At 50.9% G+C, this 20,870-nt stretch overlaps 1 protein-coding gene across 5 annotated transcripts in view; it reads right to left on the bottom strand.

Moving 5' to 3' along the window:
- The window catches only part of GSN (gelsolin), a 56,442-nt gene extending 35,953 nt beyond the window's left edge, over nucleotides 1–20,489 (bottom strand). The window contains exons 1-2 of one of the 5 annotated variants that reach the window (XM_007178099.2): nucleotides 20,348–20,489; nucleotides 8,019–8,108 (exon numbers count right to left, since the gene is read on the bottom strand). The gene's annotated coding sequence lies outside the window, so the exon portion shown is untranslated. Of the gene's footprint in view, nucleotides 1–8,018; nucleotides 8,109–20,347 lie in introns of those variants that run through there. The other 4 variants (XM_057547800.1, XM_057547801.1, XM_057547799.1 and 1 more) reach the window with 4 other exon arrangements.
- Nucleotides 20,490–20,870: the final 381 nt, after the last annotated feature.

Here is a 20,870-nt window from a genome sequence, read left to right as displayed (position 1 = left end):
CAAGGAACAGGGGCTCTGGAGTCACTGCCCGATCCCAGCCCTGTCTCTTACTACCTAGGTGACCCTGCAAGTGACTCAACCTCTCTGAACCTGTGTCCCTGGGTATAGAAAAGCCAGACTATCTCACAGGCCTGCCGGAACTTGACACTAGTAAAAATCAGTTATGGAAAAACTCCAAATGCTATAGCATGATTAGAAATTCTCTGCAATTTATCTCAAACTTTTAACTACAATAGAACTACCAGAGATTCAAAGATATTTTTTATCCTTACTAATCCCTTTAATTTTAATAAGGCTTTTTAAAACGTACTTTCCCCTCTTAAACATAAACAGAGGTATAGTACTGGAACCCTTTTGTTCCTTTCCCAGCTCAGTGAATAATCGTAACCAGCTGGAAGAAATAAATGAGATCCAGTCCACAAAGCACAGTGCCTGGCACATGATAGGGCTCCGGAACGGGTGCCGTCTCCTTTCCCCAGGTGTGCTCCCAGCCTCACCTCCATCCAGGCACCTGCCCAATGACCCGCATCATCAAGCCCTCTGAGGGCTTCCAGAACCCTCTGGGACACTCCAGAATCATCCCACCAGGCCATACACAAGGGCTGAGGCCAGAGCAGAGACGCTCAACCCCACATACTCCCCATTTACGCTCACTTCCCTCTCGCGCATCCCAGACGCTGTCCTGGTTCAGGGTTCCCATCTTTTCTCTGGAACCACTGCACCAGCTTCCTCAGTGCCTTCGACTCTCCCATTATCCACAGGGATCGCATCATTCCCTGCTCAAGACCCTTCCACGGACCCCAGCGCAAACTGAAAGAAGTCAGGATTCCTAAGCTTGGTTTTTAAGGCCCTTTGGGATCTGGGACCTACAGGCTCTTGCAGCCTCATCACCCACTGACACCCCCCCTCCACCTTGCCCCCGACACCCTCTGCGACACCTCTTGCCTCTATACGTCCTCAATCTCCTGCCTCCCGGAGAGCGGGGGTCTAGCCTCAGCTGTGCCTCTGACTGCATGACCTCGGGCAAGCTCTTTGCCTCCCTGAGCTTCAGTCTCCTCATCAGGCTATTGGAGGCCTTGTGCAGATGAGACAAGGTAAGGGAATGAGCGTCAGGTGCCAGGAGGGCTTGGGAAACGCTAGCGCGGGAGCCATTGCCTCCTCCCTGCACCTGCACCTCCGTTTCCCCCACGCTGACAGCAGCTGGTAGGGATCAGCTCCTCTGCCCCAGCAGCAGTAGGGGCTCTCTCTCCCTTAAGCCCCGGAACTAAGATGCTCACAGCCGACAGTGGCAGCCAGGGAGGGGAGCAGGAGGGAGGACGGCTTAGAGGAAAATTACCCGGCTCCGGCCCAGCCAACAGGGGCTCACAGCTGCCTCTGACAGAGGGGACTTGGAGGCCTGGCAGGCTTTTCCTGAGCCATGAACTTGGCCCCAAGCCTTGACCCCTGTCTGAGCTGGTAGGGGGGTACTCTGGGCCCCACTCCTCCGGGACACTCCCACTCTTTGGCATCCAAAGAGGCAGAGAGGAGGAGGAGACAAACCAGACAGGCCTTTGTGAGAGGAGAAAATTGGCTCCTGCTGCCACATGCTGGGGCCCCAGGCACTGACATGAAAAAAGGACCCTCTGTGCCCCATTGCCGTACATCAAACCCTACACCCTGGGGACCATGTCCTTGCGTCATATACTTTGAAGCACGCCCATTGTCACATACACCGTGTTCTCTGTATCCCATACCAGACCCTGTGTTCCTCATACCTTGTCCTGCCTGTGTACCCTGGTGCACAGCCCACGTGCTGCGTCCCATGTCACTTATACCTTGGATCACGCACCATGCACCATGTCACTTCTGCTGTGTGATGTACTCTGTATAGATGGTCCCCGACTTGTAATGGTCCAACTTAACGATTTTCGGACTTTACGACTGTGCAAAAGCAATACACATTCCCTAGAAACCTGGTAGGGAAGCTAAGATCCCACGTAAAGTCAAGCAGAGGCTGAGCAGCCCCTCTGAGGCCCAGGGGAAAGCAGCCATGAGCCGCATGGTTCCCAAACACCTCTGCAGACCAGGTGTGCAGCAGAATTACCTGGGGAGCTCCTGAAAACCCCACGCCCAGCGTCTGTCTATAGCTCGGGGTGGGGCCTGGGAACCTGGGGTTATGAGGCTCAACCTGGACTGGGAAACACTCATCAAAGCCCAACATCTCCTCTCGCACTTGGGGAAACTGAGGCCAGGCAGCACTGGGGACTTGCCAGATCTAGTCCATCAAGCAGTGGGAGGGCCTGGGCTGGAATTGGGGCCCCTCCCTGGTTCCTTCTCTCCTTCCCTCCTCCTCCCGCCCCACTCCTCCCTGGCCCTCAGCCTCCTGGTGACTCAGGGCTCTGAGTCATCCAGTGGCACCAGAGAGGAAACTTCTTAGGAAAAACAATCCCCAAACAAAGCTTCCCCTGATCTGGGGAACAGAATAGGCCCAGGGGGTTAAAAGAGGAAGGGGAGGAGAATACAGGGTGGAGTTGGAAGCTGGGACCCCAAGACTTGGTCTTTCCTCTCCACCACTGAGCCCTAGAGAAGGCGCTTCCCTGCTTTGACCTCAGTTTCCCCTGAGTAAATAACACCTACTACTGCACATAGAAGCTCAACGTGGGCCAGGCCACATGATGAGTCCTTCTCAGCTTTGTCTTGCTGACAATGCTTCCCCAAAACTCATGGCTAGCATCATGCCCATTTTACAGATGGGGAAACTGAGACCCAGAAAGGTTCAGCCCAAAGTTACACAGTTAGGAAGTGCAGAGCACAGTCCAAACCCAGGGCTGACTGCAAAGTGCTACTCTCACTTCTTTTAAAAATACCTACTGCGTAGCGTGGCATGCTGATCTTGTCTCATAAACCGTGTAAGGTCAATGGTCCAGTAGGGGCTCAACCACACATGCTTTTCTCCTTTCTTCCCTGTGTCAGGACCTGCCTCAGGACTCCCCGGCCCAGTGGGGCACACACATGAACTCGGGTATTCACCCAAATGGCTCTAGGCAGCAGGAACACAAGGCAGGAAGCACCCAGGGCCTGATGAACCACAAAGGAGCATTTGAGCAGGGCCTTGAAGGATGAATGGAGGTTTGTCTTTGGGGAACAGGGAACCAGCACGCCAGGCGGAGAGAACAGCAGAAGCAAAAGCTCGGAGGTGTGCCCCCACTGGAAAATGCAAACACTGGAGAGGCATGCCTGGGGTTAAGACCTGGTGGGTAAACACTGGAGGGGCCTGACTGCTAGGGGTCCTGGCCTGATCTGAGGCAGTGGAGGATTTTTTTAAGCCCGGAGAGAATAGGCTCGGAGCTGGTTTCATCTCTGCAGAGGGCCTGGCTGGCGGATGAACTGGGAGTCAGGACTGGGACTTCCCCTGAGGCCTCCCTGGAGCTCCTCTTCCAAGCAGGCCTTGGGGACGACCCTAGATCCCTTGCTACTCACCCATGGGTCAGAGTCGCCCCTGAGGGCCTCTTCCTCCACCATAGCTGGGCTGGGCAGAGGACAGGCGGACCTCTCCTGACCACATCAACCTAATCACATCGGCCTATAAATAGGGCCCTGTGGCTTAGTCTGAAATAGCTGTGCCAGGCCCAACTCCACAGGCACACAGTTCCAGAAATGCTCCTTCGCCTTGACACAGTTAAAACCCAAAACTTCCTCAGGACACTATTGTTCATGCTCTAATTCACTTTCTTAAACACGAGGCAGTGGGCTGGGGGGAAGAGCCCACCCACCTACTGCAGGCTATTGGAAATGGGCCTTGTGGCTTCTTTTCTGCTTTCCGCTCTCTGGGGACCCTGAGCAAGTCACTACCTCTCTCTGGGCCTCAGTCTCCCCAAATGTAAACTGGGAGGTTGCACTTGATATCCTTGGGGCCCTTCTAGTCAGGGTGCTCCCCAGAATTGTCTAGGGGACATTGTTACCTCTTTCCCAGTCTACTTGGGAACTTTGAAATTGTAAGCATTTTAAAAATTAGAATTGCGGGCTTCCCTGGTGGCGCAGTGGTTGAGAATCTGCCTGCTAATGCAGGGGACACGGGTTCGAGCCCTGGTCTGGGAAGATCCCACATGCCACGGAGCAGCTGGGCCCGTGAGCCACAATTGCTGAGCCTGCGCGTCTGGAGCCTGTGCCCCGCGACGGGAGGGGCCGCGATAGAGAAAGGCCCGCGCACCGCGATGAAGAGCGGTCCCCGCACCGCGATGAAGAGTGGCTCCCGCTTGCCGCAACTGGAGAAAGCCCTCGCACGAACCGAAGACCCAGCACAGCCAAAAATAAATAAATAAATAAATAAATAAATAAATAAGAAAATCCTTTAAAAAAAAAAAAAAAAAATTAGCATTGCAATAAAAACTTGAGACAGGCCCAAGCCATGCCACTGAAGGGCTGGGTGACCTTGGAGGAGTCACTATCCCTCTCTGGGCCCCAGATTCCTCAGTCATAAGATGAAGGTGCTGGTAGATTGATGCCTGAGGTCTATGACATTTTTTTAATTAAAATTTTTTTTGTTTGTTTAATATTTATGAGAACAATGATAGGCCAGACTTGTGCTGAGTGCTGGTGCTAAAAGACAGGTAAGACCTGGTCCAGCTCTTGGAGCCCAGCCCTGTGCCACACCCCAGTGGGGGAAGTGTAAAGGCATTTCCAAACCACTCGGCATCCCACTATAGGCTCCCTTCAGGGCTTCTGGGGACACCTTGTTTCCAGTTCACATTACAGATTTATGGCCACAGAGGAGGCCTCCCAAAGGGGCAGATCATGACAAGGACTGGGCCATTACCAACCAACAGGGAAATAAAGATAACCAAGCCATCACTAGGTACCAGGCATATGCTTAGGACTTTACTTCCCCATCATTAATCCCCAACAACCCTAATATCACCCCCATTTCACAGATGAGGAAACTGAGGCTGAAAGGGGTTAAAGGACATGTCAAGGGGCACATAGCAAGTCAGAGCCAGAGTGATGCTCAGACCTGCTTGCCTCTGGAGCCCAGGGTGTAACCAAACCCCAGCGAAACAGCTCAGGAGGGCCAGCCAATGGGGGAATGACCCAACAGGGCACAGAACAGAAAGAGGCACAGAGCATTTTACTGTGTGTGTGTAGGTGGGTGGGACTGACAAGGCTTCACCCAGTGATACTCATTCTCTCCAACCAGTTCACAGCGTTGTCTCTTCGATCCGCCCTCCCCTCTGCCTCCCACCAACAACTGATTGTTCTCAAATCCCATTGCTCAAGCCACTCCTCAGCTCAAGACCTGCCATGGCTCCCTGACACCCAGAGGATCGGGACCCTGCATTCAAAGCCTCTCCCATGCGCGCTCTCCCAGTCTCCCCACCTCAACCCCACCCTCCTGCTTTAGCTACTCTGCTCACTAGTCCCCAAGCACAGAGGTTCCACCAGGGGGCCAAGCCTTTGCACGGGCACCTCCCTTGCCTGGAATGCCCATCCTCTCAGCCTAGCGCCTGACTCAGGGGGAAGCCCTCTGTGGCTCCCAGGGCCCCAGGCGTCAGCCACCGCAAGTCTGGATCTCCCAGGGCAGGACAGGGTCTGATTCACCTCCTCTCCCCAGTGCAGAAGTTCAGCAATGAAAAAAATGCAAGGAGCCCGGAGAATGCTGGAAAGTACACATTTCAGGGCTGCCCAACACCAAGCCTTGTACTGAGGAACAGCGTCAGGATGCCACAGTGTGGAAGAGCCAAAAATTACAGCCTCGGGGCTCATCAGGGTGGGACTTGTGACTCTCTCTTTCAAGCGTTCTAATAATGAAATCGGGGCAAACCTCTCCCCTACTATAAAACTTTCAGTGGTTCCCCAGGGGTCTAGGAAAAAGTCCAAACCCTAACCAAGGTCCCCAAGGGCCCGCACGACCAAGGTGCTGGCTGGTCTCCAGGCCCTTCTCTCATCGTGCTCCCTTCTTTCAGTTCCTCAAGGCCTCACTCATGCTGTTCCCTCTGCCTGGGGCTCTGTCCCTACCCACTCAACCACCTTCTACTTCTTCTTCAGGTCTGAGGGTTTTCAAGAAGGCCTCCCTCATCTGTCCAGACAAGATCCCATCACACCCACCCAATCCCATATGCTCCCGTGACGCTGGTCCTTTCCTTCATAGCTGAGGAAAGAATGAATTTGTTATGCGTATAACAATGTATGTAAGACCCAAGACTGTAAGACCTTGAGGGTTGGAAAAATCTCGTTCGTTGCTGATTCTCCATCACCCAATCCAGGGCCTAAATATCTGTCAGGTGAATGCAGGCATGAAAGAATGAACGAGTGAATGAACTATGTTACTATAGTATAGTATGTATAGTAACTATGTTACTATACGTGTAACTCAAGAAAGAAGTAGTCAGAATCCTGCTGAATGTTTGAGGCAAAAAACCAGGGCCCTGATGAGGAAGGTCAGAGAAATAGGAGATAAAATGAATGGTACAGCCCACCAGAAGCAAAAAGAAGAGAGAGCTTCTAGAAGGAGGAGGTATCCGAGGCTCCAGAGAGGTAGGACATGGAGAGCGGAGGAAACACCACTGGATTTTGACAAGGAGGAGGTCACCGGGGTGGGGGGGGTCCCCTCAGAGGTGGGTGTGAGGTAGGGTACAGCACAGGGATGGAGGAGGGAAGGGGTGGACACGCAAAGCCCTCAGCTGACAGGTTCTCACTCGGTGGGTGCTCACTTCTGCAGAAGTGGGAAAGCAGAAGATGGTCCCTGTGTCATTGTCGCCAAAAGCATTAACACGGCATAACTCTCTTTTTGGTGACAGATCGCTTTGAGGCACTTCGGCTCTGGGAGTTGTCAGGGCTCAGTCTCAAAATCAGGAGCGTCAGAACCAAGATGGCCCCCATCCCTCCTCTCTGGGCAGCACCAGGGATGCCCCTTTATCTAGAACCCTCGGGATGCGGCTACAATTGGACAAGTCCCCCTCTCCGGACCCAGCGGGCCTTGTAGGAATCCCCAGCTTTGAGGACACAACGTTCTGGAGACCATCGGAAGACCCTTTCATCTAAGCTTGGGGAAAGAGGAACAGCTCCAACTGCAGTTGGCTTGTCGTGTCACCCCCTGGAAGCCAGCTGGGCTGCAAGGATGAGTAAGCCCTGAGGCATTCGGCCCCTTCTCCTTTTGGCAGCTAAGGGTGATGTCATGACCTGGAGGAGTGTTTTCCAGGCTCTCCGCACGGTTGCTATCACAAACCCACTTCTTTCTTTCTGTTCCGACACTGGAAGCTGGGTTATTCCCCTAGTGCAGATCCTTCCCCTTTCCACAGCTCACAAAGCCCTTCAGCATCTATGAGCTCGTGCAGTACTCACGACAACCTTGTTAGGTGACTGGGGGAGACCAATGCACCCATTTTATAGGCAGAGAAACCGAGACCCGAGCTAGCACCTGAACCAGGTCTCCTGCTTCCAGCCGAGGACTCTGCACTCCACCCCCTGCCTCTCAGCCTCCTTCAGCGGGTCACCTGTGAATCTGATAGTCAGGCGGGCCCCGCCCTGCCGGCCATCCCAGGTGGGTATGACTCATCCACTTTCCCCATGACTCACCCTTCTCACTCCTCCTATGGTCAACAAGCCTGGAGCCTCCTTGGCAGCCGTACCCCAGCTTTTCTCACCTCTCCAAAGAATTCCTACACCTCCTCCTCACGGGAGTCCACCCTCTTACAGAAGCGCTAACAGAGGCCTTGAGAGGGAAAGCGCTTTCCTACAGTCACCCAGCGCGCAAGCAGCACAGCCAGGGTCGGGGCCCAGGAGCCCTGGCACCCAGCCCAGTTCTTGCCTCTTCCCCAAGGGATCACCCTTGCCTGGCCTCCGTCTCAAGGGAGGGTGAGGAGCAAATGAAGGAAGTAATAAGCAGAAACGTTCCCTGAGCCTTTTACTAGAAAAACCTCAGGGACCGCCTTTGAATCCACTCGTGGCGACCAGCAGCTGCTTCCACAGTCCCCTCCAGACTCCCCTGGGCAGCCAGGGCTGGGTTTAGAAGGACGCCAGGGTGTCTGCACTGCTCTACCTACCTTGCAGGGCTGCTGGGTGAAGAGGGTTGCTCCTGTCGGGAGGTGTCGGGACCAAGGCGGAAGCACGGTACAGGGGGTTATCAGCACCACCTGTAAAGAAAGGGCCAAGACTCCCAGGGTCAGGGGCTCAAGGTCATCTGGTCAAAGCCCCATGTGATGCTTCCACTCGTCCCCAATCCCCAACCCCCTCCACACCAAGATCACATAGCCCCTACTTGCACACCTCCAGCAATGCGGCACTCACTTCCTGCCAAGGCTGCAAGACCTTCTGTTGGAGAGTCTGGCTGGTTAAAAGGCTTGTCACAAGGATGTGCTAAAATCTCTCTTCCTATGCCTCATAAACACTAGTCCTAACTCTACCCTCTGGGGTCACCCAGAACAGGTCTGCCACCCTGTTTCCCAATGTCTCCACAGAGACTTGAAGACAGTGACCCTGGGCCCCTCAAGTCTTCTGCAAGTTGTACACCCCCCTTCCTCCAGCTCTTCCTGAGATCAAGGTGTCTGGTTCCCTCCCCCTGCTTCCCTGATCTACTTCAAATGAACCCTGTCCCTACTGACAGCACAAGGCTCAGAATTAAACATTTAGCCGAGCTCTATCCAGGGCAGGGCAAGCAGAACTCTCACCTCCATCATTCTAGATATCATGCCTCTATTAATACAGCCTAAAGTCCCACGAGCATTGAAGGTAACCTCATTGCATGACTGAATTTAGCTTATGGTCAGCTTCAGAGCTGTGGTTCAAGATCCTGGAGTTAGACAAAAATGGTCCCTCATTTAACTAATATGTAACTTAACCAAGTTCCTTCATCTTTCTGAGTCTCAGTTTTCTTCTCTGTAAAAGAGGGATTATGTTAGAACCTACCCCATAGGCTCATTATGAGGATTAAATGAGATAAAATATGTCCAGGGTTTTGAACAGTGTATGTGCTTACTCTGATTATTAATCTCTAAGCCTTTTTCTAAAAATTATATCTTTCTCATCCTGTACTGGTGCAGATTGGGGACCCAAGCTGTTTACATGCCATGTCCCCACCTCTATGCTTAGCATTGCTCTATTATTGCAAGACTGTATTATCATTATCTGGTGACGGGTCTTTCTCTCCCATCAGACTGTGAGCTCCATTAGACTGTTTTGCCTTTGAAGCTCCAGTGCTGGCACGTGACCTAGCAGACAGCAGGACCAGTGGGTATACGCTGGATGACTAAACGAAGGGCCAGCCTACGCCGGCCCCAGAGTAGATCATGCAGCCCAGTCTTTCAGCTCCCACACTTTCAGGGACAACCTGGATCGTCACCCTACCTCACTCCCAGACTCATTCACGGCTCATCCACATTCAGGCAGCAGCTGAGCACACTGGCTCCTGCCTGAACTGGAAAATTTCTCTGCCCAAACCTGCTTCTCCAAGCCAAGGGGAGAGAGTCCAAGATTCCAAATTCAGTGGAGCCCTGCAGGCTCCTGGGATTAAGACACAAATCAACCCTATTCTTAGCTGACAGTAAATGGCCCAGACATTCCTGTGGATTTCTGCGTTGTGAGTGGCACCAGTGCATAGCAAGGGATCTGGAAAGAGGTTGGGCGCTTATCTTGGCCCCATGACCTAGAGTTAAACGCCACCTCCATGGGCCCTCTTCAAAGAGTTCCACAGAAACTTCCCAGTTCCGCGGGATAGATCAAAGTAGAGCTGGGTTCCTGCAAATGACTAATGACTTCCCACTTTCTGTTAACTCCCTGAGGACAAACCTTTCAAATCCAGCCCCCTTCTCTTTGACACACCTCCAAATCTCAGGCTCATCCTCACCAGCAGTGCTGCATTTGTTCCCAAGTGCCACTTGTTTCACCCTCAATGCTCTCCACCTCAGCATCAGCACCATCACCCACCATGCACACACTGGGCCAGGCCAGACACTGGGGCACCAACCTCTTCAGCCTTCCCTGCTCTGTCACTCTCAGCTGCAAAACTGCCTGCTGGTTCTACCCTAATGCATCCACTTCTCCCCACCCCCACTGCCAACATTTTGGTCCAGGCACCACTGCCTCTCACCTGGGATACTGCAGTGCTTCCTACCTGGTCCTCCCACTTCCTCTCTCCTCCCCTACAGAGCAAGCCCAGACCACGTTACTCCTCTGCTCAGACTCGACCATGGCTCCCCGACAGCCCCCAGATAAAACACAAGATCCTCAGCGAACCTTTCAACGCCTTTTACAATCTGCCCCCATCAGCGCCTTGAGCCTCAGCTCTCATCGGTTCCTGTCTTCCACCTACACCCCTCCAAGCTCCAGCCAGACACAGCTGCACTCTGTTCCTTGAATCTTCCTGTAATCTTTGCACAGACTGTTTCCTCTGTTCCTGAACTCTCTTCCATCCCTGTTCTTCTTTTCTCCCGCTCATGATTCAGCCCAGCTTTCCTCCAAGAACTCTTCTCTAACCTCCCCTTCCCCCGTGAGGCTGAGCTCCTCTGAGCCACCACCCATCTCCCCTGTCACACTGTTATGGCCTGTTTCCAAGTCAGCCTCCCCCATCAGACCAAGACCTGCTCCTGGCTATCCCAGCGCATAGTCTAGGGCCACCACAGCTCAAGATTCATCGAAGGAAAGAACTAGTAAATCACATGCATGCACACATGCGTGTACACGTGTGTGCACACATGCATAAACACTCATGCGCACACGCGGTCACAGAGATGGCAAAGGGTACAGGTGCTGCCATCTGTGGGCAAAAAGAGCATTACACTCTTTTCCAGGCTTTGGACACCGGGAGCCCCAGAGTTTCAAACTCAACCGGATTTAGAATTAGCTCCAGCTAACTCCAAGTTGGTCTGTTTTCCATTTTGGACCTTAAGGCTGCCACAACTTAGAAACAAGGTCCATAAACCACTAGCTCTAGTCTACCACCCACATGTTGGATGGAGCCAGAAAGAGGAGGTCTCCTTCCAGTACTCACCACCCCAGTATGGGGCTCGCGTGGTGCCTGTTTGCTGAATTATATCTTAGAGAGGGAGAGAAGCACTTTCTAATAGTCAGAGCTGCCCACAAGTGGAAAGAGTGGGCAGAGAGCTTGCCGTTAGTGAAAGTGTACAAGCACCAGGAACCCCATCTGTTTGGGTGGCTGAAGAGGAGCTTTCTGCCCTGGAGGGAAGGGGTGGTTGGGGGAGGCTGGAACAGAGGTGTTCTATCCTAAAAGACTGCTCCCAGCTCGCTGGGAGGACCCTCAGATTTTGTGGAGGCAACATGTAATCTGTCCAGTAACGCCAGAAGGGTTCAAATGGCCGCCCCAATGACAACAGCTGTCATTTTTTGAGCACCTACCGAGTGTTAAATTCCTTACATACACCACGTCTCATCCTCACAATAACTCAACCAGCAGACGTCACAGTCCCTATTTTGTGAAGGAAGAGCACAAGTTCAGAGAGGTGAAGCAATGTGCTCAGGGTCACACAGCTAAGATGTCGGGGCAGCTCCCATCAAGTCAGGCTGCCTCCCCGATACCTTGGTCTCACTAAATTTCAAGCTATAAGGCTGGGCCTCTTGCTCACTAGAGAAAAATATAAAGCTCCACTTACTCTAGACCGGGGTTAGCAAACTTTTACAGTAAAGAGCCAGAAAGTGAATATTTTAGGCTTTGCAGGCACATACCCTCTCTGTTGCATATTCTTCCTTGTTTGGTTTTGGGTTTTCTTTTTTACATTTTCACATTTTAAAAAATGTAAAAACCATTCTTAGCTTAGAGACATACAAAAACAGGCTGGGGCTTCCCCGGGGCTGTAGTTTGCAGCCTACAGCTACAAAAGAATAATATTTATAATCTTGAGTATAAAAACTTCTGGTGGAAATGTTTATGCCAAATGCTAGGTCCTTCAGCTGTATTTCTCCCCCTTCAGATGGCTTCCTACTGAGTCACTCTCTCCTGAAGAAAAGCCCTACCTCGCTCTGCAATTAGGTAGCAAAATATTTCAAGGGCTGTTCAGATTCTAGAAACTCATAACTGTGGACCAAATACAGTTCAACTCAGTGTTGTGAAGAGAGGAGGGAGGCAAATACGATGGGTAGAAAGAACCTCAAAAAGAAGACATCAAGAGATGTGGGCTCCGGCTTCCCTGGTGGCGCAGTGGTTAAGAATCCGCCTGTCAATGTAGGGGACACGGGTTCAAGCCCTGGTCCGGGAAGATCCCACATGCTGCGGAGCAACTAAGCCCGTGAGCCATAACTACTGAGCCTGCGCTCTAGAGCCCGCGAGCCACAACTACTGAGCCCACGTGCCACAACTACTGAAGCCTGCGCACCTAGAGCCCGTGCTCTGCAACAAGAGAAGCCACCGCAATGAGAAGCCCGTGCACCACAACAAAGAGTAGTCCCCACTCGCCGCAACTAGAGAAAGCCCGCGTGCAGCGACGAAGACCCAATGCAGCCAAAAATAAATAAAATAAAATAAAATAAATAAATTTATGTAAAAAAAAAAAAGAGATGTGGGCTGTAGTCTGGGCCCTTACCAAAGGATTTAGAATCTTACTGTGCAAAGTGTGGTCCCTGACCCAGCAACATCTGCATTACCTGGGAGCCTGTTAGAAATGCAGAGTGTCAGGACCCACTCCAGACCTATGGAACCAGAATCTGCATTTTCACAAAATCCCCAGGTGATTTGTGTGCAGGATAAGCTTGAGATGCTCTAGAACATCCCTTACATCCAACTGCAACATTGTTAACAAAACCCTTCCCCTGAGGAGGGAAAGGGTCCAAAGGCATCTTTTTTTATGTTGTAATATTAAGTCTCTGCCCTAACATCTGCACCACTGACTTCAAAAAGCTTGAGGTCACCCACTTTAGGATGCACAATCAAGAGACCAAGACCTGCCGTTGGATCTTGTAATTAAGCCTTTGACTGGTGGAAAAGTAGACCCGGGCAGACCAAAGAAGGTGCCCATCCCCATTTCACAGTGGCGGAAACCGGCTAGAGAGGAAAATGACTTTCGCAGGACAACACTGCCAGGACAGGCTCGGGGTCTGACCACGACCAAGTTCCTTTCTTCCCAGGCCTTGGGTTTAATAATAACTGAAATCCTTTTGGTTTAGACCAGAACTTTTGAAATCTCACAAGTGGTGGAGCAGCAATCAGAGAACTTGCTTTGGGCTTTAGGAAATTCACTTGCTCTCGCTGGGCATGAGCACCCCTGGCCATGAAGTGAGGAGATGGGACCAAGCAACTCCCGAGGTCCAGCCGTTATGGTCGGAATTTGGAAACGGTTTCAAGGCGAGGAGGCAGTCAGGAGAGAAGCCTTCAGCACAGGGTGACCACAATCACAACAAAGTCTCTGCACTGGAAACACAAAGGCAAGTCCATCTGTCCTAAGCATGGAGGCAGAGCAGTGACCGGGCATAAGCTCAAGGTCTTATGGCAAGTGCCAAGCAGAAACTGGAGTGAGAACCAGATTCTCTCTGCCTCTTCAGCCTGGGATCTTAATCGTTATCCCTTACTGATGCTGAACTGTGCAGATCTACAGGTATACCTCGTTATATTGCACTTCTGTTTATTGTGCTTCATAAATACTGTGTTTTTCACAAATTGAAGGTGTGTGGCATCCTTCGAGCAAATGGTCTTGTGGCATCATTCTTCCAACAGCATTTGCTCACTTTGTGTCTCTGTGTCACATTTTGGTAATTCTCGCCATATTTCAGACTTTTTCATGATTATTATATTTGTTATGGTGATCTGTCATCAATGATCTTTGCTGTTACTACTACGACTCACTGAAGTCTCAGATGATGGGTAGCATTTTTTAGCAATAAAGCATTTTTGAATTAAGGTATGTACATTTTCTTTTTTAGACAGAATGCTATTGCACACTTAATAGACTACAGTATAGTGTAAACATAACTTTCACATGAGCTGGGAAACCAAAAACCTCGTGTGACGTGCTTTATTGCAATATTCACTTTATTGTAGTGATCTGGAATCGAACCCACAATATCTCCAAGTTATGCCTGTATTTGCTAAATGAAGAAATGAAGTAGATGCTTCAGGAAAATGGTCCCTGAGCCTTCTAACAGGACAGCTTGCCTTTTGATAACCAGCTTCCAATGCTCCTTAAAGAATGCTGCTGCCCTTGTGAATGGCTGGTGGAAATAAAGAACTGCTACAACCTTTCAAGGGTGGCAATTCAGCAAAATGTAGCAAAAGCTGTAAATACATCATTTTTGACCCAACAACTTCATTTCTTGGGCTCTCTTGTAGAAAATAACGAAAGAGGAATAATTTAGGCACTAGAATGTTCGTTGCAGGATTGTTTATAAACAGCCTGGATGCCTAATAATAGAGGATCAGTTAAGTGAACAATTCACACCATAGATACAATAATAGAGAATAATAAAAAATCAGGTCAGCGTTTATCATTTTAATAATAAAAACGTAAAACTTGTTTTTTACAAATAAAATGCATTATTTCATTTCTTTAATTCCTCCAGACTATTGGAATGAAAGATTTTAAATAAACATGCATTTATCTTCTTAGGTAGAGTATACTTTTGTTTTTTAATCATTTATTTTTTATTTTTATTTTTTTTTAACATCTTTATTGGAGTATAATTGCTTTACAATGGTGTATTAGTTTCTGCTTTATAACAAAGTGAATCAGCTATACATAATACATACATCCCCATATCTCCTCCCTCTTGTGTCTCCCTCCCACCCTCCCTATCCCACCCCTCTAGGTGGTCACAAAGCACCAGCTGATCTCCCTGTGCTATGCCGCTGCTTCCCACTAGCTATCTATTTTACATTTGGTAGTGTATATATGTCCATGCCACTCTCTCACTTTGTCCCAGCTTACCCTACCCCCTCCCCGTGTCCTCAAGTCCATTCTCTAGTAGGTCTGCATCTTTATTCCCGTCCTGCCCCTAGGTTCTTCATGACCTTTTTTTTTTTTTTTAGATTCCATATATATGTGTTAGCATACGGTATTTGTTTTTCTCTTCCTGACTTACTTCACTCTGTATGACAGACTCTAGGTCCATCCACCTCACTACAAATAACTCAATTTTGTTTCTTTTTATGGCTGAGTAAGTATACTTTTAAAACTCTTTTAAAAATTAAATTTAGAGTACTAAATAACATGAAAAAATATTTATGTTATAACGTTGGAAAAAAACTGAAAAGAATAGAAGATTACAAACGTGGTATGACCACAATTATATGGGGGTAAAAAAAAAAAATGTGCTGAAAATATCAGGAAGGAAATGCACCCAAATGTTAGCAGTGATTATCTCATGTTGGCAGAATTATGGACAGTTCTCATTTTTTTATGCTATTTTTATTTTCTACATTTTCTATCATAAAGAGTTATCATATTTAGAAAAAGAAAAAAAGTCAGTGGAGGAGGTGGGGAAAAGTACCCATATCCCATGGGTATCCCACCCATACCACTTTGCCACTCCCTCAAAATTAACTAGTATTTACTGAGTACCCACCAAGGGCCCAGCACAGCCACAGCCACTATAAAAGGAAAATTAAGGGCCAAGCCCCACCCTGAAGGCTCACATATACCAGGTATATATTCTTTGTCTGGCAAATAAGCGGAGCCCAGATGATATCCTTGTTGAAGCTGGAAAGAAATAAGGTAGTTTGCTTAACCAGTTCAGCAGAATAAATAAATCCACTCCCACTGGTGTGGTGGCGCCTTCATCCGAGTTCCCTGAGAAGCTCTGCGGCTCTAACTGCTGCTGGAGCCCCCTTGGGAAGAGCATGTTTCAGGGATACATTTCAGCCCAGGAAGAAAACTGTTATCCCTGAGTCCAAGCATTGAATGTAAGAGGTTCTGAGGCAGAACCAGCAAGGTACTGGAAGGAGTAGGATGGGGGGCCTGGGAAGGAACTTAACTGGCCATGTGGCCCCTGGGGACCCCTGGGCATGAGAGCTCACATCTCCAGGCCTCGGTTTCCTCATCTGTGAAATGGGACCCATAACAACCTCAGGGCTACTGTGAGGCTCAAAAAAGAGAAAGTAAGGCATTTCAGCTCTCTAGGCTGAACCTCAGTTTCCTTATCTGTAAAACTGAGTCAATATCTCCTCCCTAGTAGAGCTGTTAAAAGATTAAACAAGGCGGTGAAGACAAAAAGTGAACACAGACAGTAAGAATACTACAGACAGGGGCCCTCATCCTTATTGCTTATAGAACAGGGACTAGGATACATGAATGAATCCTAGGCCTCAACTTCCTTATCTGTAAAATGGGCAACCAATTCAACACACAAAGACCAAATTTATGAACAGTAGCTGAATCTCCAGCTGGCACTGGTGCAAGTCACTTAAACAAAAATGACTGCTGTGGGCTCACTTTATGCTTACAGACGTGCGGGTCCCATGTTCCTGCACTGAGCACAAAGCCCTCTGACTCAGAGGCCACCAGAGCTGGGAAAGCCTGACGTTATTCCATCCACCCACCTAGTGCCAGGAGGACACTGGGGCCCAGAGGAAGGCAAGGATTAGCTCAAGTCACCCAGTATTTTGTCAGTGGCAAAACCAGGACCCAAGCCCAGGCCTTCTGCTGTCCAGCCTTGCCCACCACGCCTACTGCTGTCCTCTGCCCTACCCTTAAATTGTTGATGTGGTCCCAGGCAGGGCAGGGAGAGCAGTCAGTCTACATCCGGGGGTGGAGAGTGGGGAAGAAAAGCCAGAGAGCAGCAGGAACCCAGCCTGCCTGTGGTCTCCAAACTCTCAAACCACACCAGGCTGAAATATGACACAGGCTCACTCAGTTGAAAGGGAGGAGATATTTTTACTTAACATCCCCCAGCTGCCTGAACACTGGTCTCTTTCTTTCCCTCCCCCCCAAAATGCATAGCTCCTGGGACCTGGTTTTCCCTGCTTCTGCCAGCATTTTCTCAGGAAATAACCGTGGGGCAAGAGGGGTGCCCACTCTTCCTGGCTTCCTCGGAAAGCTTTCCAGAGCATGGGCTCAAATGGTGAAAGGAGGGAGACAGGGCCTGGCTGGGCCCCCTGCTAACTCTCTGAGTGACCCTGGGCAAGTCTGTGTCCTCTCAGAGCCTGAATTCCCTAAAATGGAGGGGAGATGGACCTACACTCTGGAGTCCTGTAGACAGTGCAGAAAAGCATGAGTTTACTCACAGTTCCAAGAGGCCCCTCCAGGCCTGTGTGCTGCAGAGCTGAGCTCCCCAAGCCACGCACACTGATTTGCATCCCTCGTCACAGCCACAGCAAAACTCCCCCTCAGTTCTCATCATGTCAGGACTAAACAGAACCTCCTGGAGAACATTTAGTGCAGTGATTAAGAGCTACAGCTCTACAGTCAGACCTCCAGAATCCTGGCACCGACACCTAACAGCTTCACAACCCGAGGCACGTTATTTAGCCTCTCTGAGCCTCAGTTACCTCCTCTATAAAAGCGGATAATAGTAGCTGCCTTAGAGGAATGGTTGTGGGGAACCAACAAAGTAATTAATGCTCCAGCACTTGTTTTACTAAAAGGTAGCTTTTTATTATTATCACGGAGACCAACATCTCCATTTTACAGATGAGGTCACTGAGGCCCAACAAACTGGGACTTGTCCAAGGTCACTCAGAAGAACTCAGACTACAGCTCCACTCCTAGGTCAGTGTGTCTAACTTCTCGTAGTCCTACAATCTCTAATAACCAAATATACATGCTCAGAGACTAAATACAGGCTGTAAAGTTTTCTTGAAGGAAACCAGAGACCAATGCCTCAGCGAAGGATGACAGACCATGCAGAAATCATCTCCATGACCTGGCAACTTCTCATGAGAGACCCAAACTGCCCACATGGAGTGGGGAGAAGTGACCCGCTGGCACTGCATGGCTAAGAAGTGAGAAGGCATCTAGTCTACAGCTCTTGCTCGTGCCAGCTTGGCAGAAGTGCACACAAGGCTGTCAACAGGGGCCACCTCTTCGGAAAGAAGGGGGTTAGAGGGATGAAGCCCACTCTATACTCTTCTTTACATTTGAATCTTTAACAATATTTTTTTGCTTTAAAAGTAAAACCCAACACTGAACAACTCAGAATAACTTAGCAACCTTATCCAATAGCTATAAGCCTATTGCCTGCTTTTAGATGAAATTTACTGCAGGTTCTGACAGGTTCTTCAGCTGGGCTTCCAGAATCTGCCACTCTAGTCCATTCCGTGGTCACTGCTCTGGTCCAGACCTGCACCCTCTTGACCATCCAACAGCCTCCTTGGGATCTCCCTGCCTCCAGTTAGCCCCTTCCAATGCATCTGCTACATCAGCCACAAGATTAATGAGAGTTTTTGATCACTGCCTTCAGGATAAAGTAAGTCCAAGCCCTTAGTTTACAATCTAGTTCCATTTTGATTTACAGTCTCAACTCCCACCACTCCACCTTTCGCTCATCTGCCATTCTAGCCACGTTGATTGTTCAGAAAACCTCAGTGCCTTTGCATGAGCTGTTCCAGCTTCTTAGAATGCCTCTTCCCCAATCGCTTTATCCTCTGGAAAACTATTCCTCATCTCCAAGGCCTGGGTCGGCCAGACAGACTTAATCACCCCTTTAGGCTGAAGTAGCTCTCAGTATTGCATGTTTGTTCCAACCACTATAGATGAGAAGCATCTTGAGGACAAATAGCTTTGTCCTCCTCAAGGCTCTGGGGCCCCTCACAGGGTAAGACACAGAACACGGGCCCAGAAGAGCGCTAAATCAAGGACGGAGGGAAGGAAGGAAATGCCCTGAGAGGCAACCCCTGCAGCCTCCTCCTGGGAGCCGCTTGCTTTTCCAGATTCATGTTAGTCCACGATAAAAAAGACTATGGAAAATTCTGGAGTAAAGTTCCTTTCCCTGATTCACACGGAAACATTTGCTGCTGTGAAACTCACCCGGGTGCCAATCCAAGCTCCCCCGGCTGTTTACAATTTCCCTGGCATTTATAAATAGCGAGGCCCCAAAGAGGAAAATGGAGTTTCAAGGGAGCTGGATGCCAACTGTCCCCACTCCCAGCCCTCCTCCTTTGTTCCAAGGCCTCTACCCCTTAATTAACATCCCCAAGAAACACCAGCCAGTGCCCCGACGTGTGGGTGTGTGTTGGGCCAGGGGTGTTGCTGCAGTGCTCAGTTTCTTTGGGAAGGGAACTCGAGACTCAAGAAAGAGTCTAAAGCCCCACCAGCTAGAAGGAGTCAGCTAAGTGAGGCCTGGAACTGGGTCCCAGCCCTGCCCCTTCCTCATTGTGTGACTATCAGCCAGTCACAAACTCTCAGGGCCCTTCAGTTTTCTCAACTGTGGAACGAACAGGGCTGGGGGGAGACTCCAACAAGCTATAGTCACTGTAAAGTGGAGTGCAGCAAGAGTTCACAGTGCCCTGGTCAGAAACATGGTCCTGGAAGAACAGGACCTGCAGGATTAAGCCTCAGAAAAGCCCCCAGAGGCCCTGCCTTCTACAAAAAGCAGTTACCCCCAGGGCAGCCCTGAATGTCCTTGGCTCTACAGAGTTCTGGGTGTTGTAAAGATGTCCTCTCTGCTCTGAGGAAGATGTGAGAGCAGGATAAGGAGTGGATGTCTGGGCAGATGAGAGGCCGCAGAAGAAGCCAATGTCCCCCAACAGTCTCCAAGGACCCAGGCTTCCTTCTGGCCACTGCCCAGAGCAGCCAGCCTGCACTGGGCCAGGAAACACTGCTGTAATCACGATCTGGGGCGTTTGGACCCAAGAAGAGATGGGGGCCTAGAGGGAAAGGGAGAGTCCCATCACTGTCTTCAACTCTGAAAGAAGTTTCCGTGTGAGTCAGGGAAGAGAACACACTCTGCAGGGCGGGGGAAGAGACGGTACCGACAGGTAGCAAATGCAAGCGGATTCTGGAGTAGGAGGAAGAACTTTCTAACAGTCCTGGGCCCTGAAAGAGGAAGGAGGTGGAGGGCTCCTCATCGTCGGCGGAGCGCAGGCAAAGGCGTTAATCCTGGAGTCCAGGATCCGCGGAGCAGACCGCCCCCCAGCGGAGCCGCCGCCCAGCCCGCGGGCTGGAGACCTCCGGCAAGCGAGTGCAGGGGTGACCCCGGGCCCACTTAACCCCAACCGCGCGAACTGGGTCAAAGTTAGTTCAGGTGCTTGCAGCAAACGGGGCCTGTGGGTGGAGGCCTGAGCCTCCTCCTCCCCTGCCCTAAGCCCCCAGTGCAACTCTCCTTGGTCCCCTGGAAGACCAGCAAGGTGAGGGAGGAAGCTCTTCTCCAGCGACGCCCCGGCTGCCGGGCCGAGCTCCAGGCGCGGGCAACCTCGGACCGGACCGCGAGAGGAGGGAGAAGGACCCAGAGGCCCGGGATCCCCAGATGCCCCAGGGTCGTGGTCGCTCCCCTCCCCTACCTGCTGCTGCGGCGCTGGCGACGGCGGCTGCTGGGTCCAGCTGTGCTCAGCTGGTTCCTGGCTGCGAGGCAGGGGCGCTGCGGTCGCCGGGCTGGGCTGGGCAGGGCGCGGGCGGGAGCCGCCCTCAGGGCGGGGCCGCCGGGCGGTCGGGGGAGAGAGGGGAGGAGCGACGGCCCCTCCCATAGGCGGCGGGGAGGATGGCGGCTCCGGCTCCTGGCTGGGGTTCGTGGAGTGCACTGCATGTGACTTTGCCCCAAACCCCTCGCTACTTGCCCAAGGAAAGCATCAAGCTCCCTGCTTTACACGGGAGGGAACTGAGGCCCGGAGGCGGAGGGGAGATCTGCAGGAACCTGGGGGGCAGGGGAGGAGACCCGGGGAGCGCTTGAGCTGGGCTGGGGCCAAAGAGCTCAGTTGGAATGGGCAGCGTGCGGAGGCAGATTCAGCTCCGGGGGAGGTCAGGCTTCAGGAGGCAAAACCACTGAAACCTGGGCAACCCACAAAACCGAGGAGGCGTATAAGCAGC

The sequence above is a fragment of the Balaenoptera acutorostrata genome, chromosome 6 (genome assembly GCF_949987535.1).
Source record: "Balaenoptera acutorostrata chromosome 6, mBalAcu1.1, whole genome shotgun sequence".
Taxonomy (NCBI): Eukaryota; Metazoa; Chordata; class Mammalia; order Artiodactyla; family Balaenopteridae; genus Balaenoptera; species Balaenoptera acutorostrata.
The sequence above is the reverse complement of the archived record's forward strand: the minus strand, read 5'-3'. Positions and strand labels throughout refer to the sequence as shown.